Genomic DNA, 5363 nt, shown 5'->3' with positions numbered 1-5363 from the left:
GGTTATTCCCCTCACACAAGGTGTGAACTTCCCATGGCACCACCCCATCCTCCCAGTGCACAGGCAGGTCCCCAGTCCATTGCAGGCAGGTGCAGACAAGACCCTGGGTAGGTTCCCTCATCTGCACAAAAGCATCTGATATAAACACTTGTGGGGCAGGTCGGAGATTCTCCAGGGATCCCTCCTCATATCTGCCTGCTACATCTATTATTTCCCCCTCTAAAGAAGTCCATCTAACTGCCTTTAGAATAAGGATAAAGATAAGGATAAGGGGCCGGGTGCAGTGGCTCACGCCTGTAATCCCAGCACTTTGAGAGGCCGAGGCAGGTGGATCATGAAGTCAGGAGATCGAGACCATCTTGGCTAACACAGTGAAACCCCGTCTCTACTAAAAATACAAAAAATTAGGCCGGCATGGTGGTGGGCGCCTGTAGTCCCAGCTACTCAAGAGGCTGAGGCAAGAGAATGGCGTGTACTCAGGAAGCGGAGCTTGCAGTGAGCCGAGATCACACCCCTGCATTCCAGCCTGGGTGGCAGAGCGAGACTCCATCTCAAAAAAACAAAACAAAAGAAAACAAACAAACAAAAATAAGGATAAGGATGATGACCAATCTTAACTGCTTCATGCTGACAGGGGGCGCTGTTTTGGGAAAATGGCAGTCAGCTCTCCCTCAGAGGCCTATCAAAGAGTCCCCAGGAAAAGGGGCCATCGTCCAAGTCCCAAGTTGCGTGATCCTTTGGAGCTTGAGGGCCTGAAGGTGAGAAGAGACAACCTGGGTTATTAGAAAACATGAATCAAAATGAAATAAAGGAGGGTAAGAACAGTGCAAAAACCACAAGGCCTTTTACCAGTTTGCACAAGGAGAGGCAGGCCAAAAGCCAGACTGATAATAAAAAGCTTTTACCCTTTTGCCAGCATGTCAGGCTTCTGGGTTCTCTTCCCCCAAGCCCAATCCTAAGCCAATGAGTTTAAGGTTTGGAAAATAACTTTTTCCAGTTTGGAAGATGTATCCAAGGAGAGTATATTGTAGTACAGAGACACAATTACCTATCAGTGAAGAGAGCACAGAGGAGGAAAAAGGAAAAAAGAAGGCTTTCTTTTTTTTTCAAAGGAGCCCCAGGGGTTCAGGATGCATTTGAAAGGGGTACAGACTGAAGATGAATGGCTACTCATCTAGAAAGAGGGGAGTGAGGCATCCCAGGTTCCCTTCTCTTCCTAGAAAATATCCAAGGTACATGAGGTAGAGAAAGTGAGGTGTTACCGCATGTTATCACTCATAGGTGGGAATTGAACAATGAGAACTCATGGACACAGGAAGGGGAACATCACACTCCAGGGACTGTTGTGGGGTGGGGGGAGGGGGAGGGACAGCATTAGGAGATATACCTAATGCTAAATGACGAGTTAATGGGTGCAGCAAAACAACATGGCACATGGATACATATGTAACAAACCTGCACATTGTGCACATGTACCCTAAAACCTAAAGTATAATAATAAATAAATAAATAAATAAATAAGAAAGTGAGGTGTTCCTCCTGGCAACTGTGACAGGGTGCCACCCATGGGTGTCAAAGTGGCTTTCACCCATGTTAACAGGGGGGCTTAGGGGGTGGGAATATCCACTCTTACCAACATATGCCCTATCTCATCTGCTGTCAGTAGTCTTCGAGTTTTCTAGACCTCGTTTATGCCATGGATACTAACATAAACTTTATCCATGAAACAGGAAGCTTGGCTTAATCAGCAGGAATCAGTCACACTCTGCTGTGCCTTTTAACTTCCATTATCATCTGCCTCTGGATCTCTCAGACCTGGTTTTACTTCCTAGAGCTTCAATCCAAAGCTTGGAGTTGAGTTTGGGACAAAAATGTGTCTCTGGAAGGGGTAGGCAGTGTTGCATGGATTCCTTATCATAAGTTGAACGCTAAGGTGAAACTATGGAATCAAGCCCTCCTCGAACAAGGGAGAGAAAAGGATGCCCTGTGACATGCCCAGATAATTGGTGGCTATAGGTATGCCTGCTGAGATTTAGGTATGTGGGGCTTGGCTTTAGTTAACTCCCTTGGTCTTACTTTCCCAAAAAGGAAACCTCCGGTTCATAGGCATTCTATTTATTCCCATCACCTGGCAGGATTCACAGGATAATTGCTCAGAACTAGAGTATTGATCCAGATTTTTACATCATCCATCCCTTTTGTTCTTTCTGAGCTGCAGCCAGGGATTGCTAGTTAGTTCACAAGAATAAGCAAGGTTAGTATAAAATGTAGGCAAGAACTTAAAAACAACTAATGAGTCTAGAATTTAATGACAGATGTATGATAAATTTTAAAACATAATTTCTCTCTCTTCAGTCCTCATTATGTTAAAAACATGTCAAGATAGGACTGAGTTGTTTGCAAAATAGACTTTAGTCTGATACTTGGCCTGATTATTTGCATAAAATGCAGCAAGAATAATTATTTTTGTATAACCATTTTAGACTGGCTTTGATGGAACTCTGTTCCACAAGGAATCTCAGAAAGACTTTCTAAAGCTGAGTCCAGCCATGGGTTTGTACCTTCAAATACCTGTGAGTTGGGTAAACTCCTCCCTTCTTGAGGTCCCAAGAGCATGTGGTTCCTGAGCCTGTTGGAATGTGACATTCTTTACTCACCACAGGTTAGGAACCCTGTACAGTGAATGTGTAGACAAGGTATGAGGCCAGTTTTCCCAAGGGGCTTTTATCAGCTCTGCAAGTTGAGCGTGACTCCTTAAAGGGAAGCATACTCATCCAATCAAAGCTTTGGTAAAACAATCAGTTTCTCCAATTGCATCCTGTTGCAAAAGAAAATGGATTCTTTTTGCACTGAGGCAAACAACTATATTGCCATAAGTTAAGAATACTCACAACTAGTTTCCAAATCCTAGGCCTGGCACAGTGGCTCATGCCTATAATCCCAGCATTTTGGGAGGCCAAGGTGGGTGGATCACCTAAGGTCAGGAGTTCGAGACCAGCCTAGCCAACATGGTGAAATCCCATCTCTACTAAAAATACAAAAATTAGCTGGGCATGGTGGCAGGTGCCTGTAATCCCAGCTACTTGGGAGGCTGAGGCAAGAGAATCGCTTGAACCCAGGAGGTGGATGTTGCAGTGAGCTGAGATCATGCCTTTGCACTCCAGCCTGGGCAACAACAGCAAAACTCCATCTCCAAAAGAAAAAAACAAAACTAAATTCTAGAGAAGCCAGGCAGAGAAAGGGAGACAAACGTGCTCCAAATTTGGTTCACAGGAGGATAGCTTACTCAATTATTAAATGCCATAAATAGTTCAAAATAAGTTTCTTTGACTCTGAGAAAACAAGGATCAGCAATTTTCCAAGCAAAAGTCAAAAAGATTATTTTAATTCTCTATTAGTTTAGTCAATTTGGTTAATTCTTTTTTTGGTTGATATTCATCAACATTTCAGCTCTTCATGAGTCCTGTATGTTTTTCCTTTATTCCAATGTCATAATCTCCAAAGTTACGAGAAACCTCCATTTGAGAGCACCTGTCAAAATTCTATAGCTGATTATAATCATCTTTTGAAGAGGATCAAAACAAGACAAAACTGTCTGTGAATAACAAAATGTCCAGGGTAGTTACAGTCAGAAACATGATTGACAAAGAAATTTGGTTATCCCCGTGATTTGCAATACATAACAACCTTAATTGCAATTGATAGCATATACTCAGGCATTAGAATTTTTTAAATCCCATATAATTTTGGAACATGTATTAATATTATGTCCTAAAATATAACTTGAAGAAGATTAAACATCGATTTGGGAATCCCATGTACCTAAACATGTCAACTAATCCTGTTTGCCTCTCTTCTGAATGCTCCAGGGGCTCTCTGTAGCATCCAAAAGCTAGGTATCAATAAGACAATTTTAAAACTGAAGTTTGATTTTGGGAAGCCTGTTAAATATGTTAGAGGTTTAAAACACTTGATGTTATAAAACAGAATTCCAGATTACTATAAGTTATTTATTTTGCCAAAATGGTGACTCAAAAATTGTTTAAAAATCAAAAACCTTTTATAACAGTTTTGAATGTAGTCAATGTTCACACACAAAATTTATTTTGCAAGAATTAATTTTTTAGAAACCTTCCATAACTTGTTTAAACTTTTAGCTTTATCTTACCTAATTCAAAACAATCCTTTAACCCCAGGCAAAAATTTACATTTTGACAACATCTGCATTTTACCAATAATCTTTAAGGCTGTTTTTATTTCTCAAAGATTAAAGTCACATAAACTAAAAGGTACTACAGCTTTTATCTTCCCTTTAAAAACTATTTGATCCAAGTGTTTATCCTTCTTTAAGTCAATAAATTGGAGCTCTTTTTGTAGACATCACATACATAATACATGTATTACTAAACAGAGAGGTAAAAGAAAATCCAGTAGCCATAAGATTTTTCATTTGCCAGTCTCCTAAATGGATTATTGGACTCTGGGTGGAGCCCTTTAAGAACAAGGCTAGGAAAATATGCCATTTTTAGGGCCTAATAAACAAATACAGCTGGAAGGCAAAAACAGATTTTGAAAGGGATCCATCCGCCTTTAATTTCTGGGGATCCATGAGGAAAACAGAAGTCTCTCCCCTCTCATGCATGCATTAAGAGTGGCAATGCAAATGGAGAAAAATATTTCAGTTAATAAGAAAAAACCCTTTTCCAGCAAAACAAGATTCAAGAAGAGAAAAACACAGCTGGGCATGGTGGTTCACACCTGTAATCCCAGCACTTTGGGAGGCCGAGGTGGGTGGACCACCTGAGGTCAGGAGTTTGAGACCAGCCTGACCAACATGGAGAAACCTCATCTCTACTAAAAATACAAAATTAGCTGGGTATGGTGGCACATACCTGTAATCCCAGCTACTCAGGAGGCTGAGGCAGGAAAATCGCTTGAACCCGGGAGGTGGAGGTTGCAGTGAGCTGAGATCATGCCATTGCACTCCAGCCTGGGCAACAAGAGTGAAACTCCATCTCAAAAAAAAAAAAAGAAGAGAAAAACATAAAGGCATTTTAAATACACTCATAACTTGGATATCCACTTTTAATTAAGATGAGCACTCTTTAAGAAAGTCCTTTAAATCCCTTGTTATCCAACTTTAGCCATGCCAAGCAGCCAATATTTCTGCCTTTCAGACTTTACTAAAAGCTCAGAGAAAGGAAAATCCAAGGCAGTTCATGGAGGGGAAGAGAATCAACAAATGGCAAAAAGTCATGCAGATGTCAAACCAGAAAGAACTGATTCCCTAAGCCAGGATTGAACCTAAGCTGCCATTGTAAAATGCTAGATGCTAACATAAAGCATTGCCTTGTGGTTACAGG

Source organism: Nomascus leucogenys, chromosome 13 (assembly GCF_006542625.1).
Source record: "Nomascus leucogenys isolate Asia chromosome 13, Asia_NLE_v1, whole genome shotgun sequence".
NCBI lineage: Eukaryota > Metazoa > Chordata > Mammalia > Primates > Hylobatidae > Nomascus > Nomascus leucogenys.
This window is presented reverse-complemented; position numbering follows the sequence as displayed.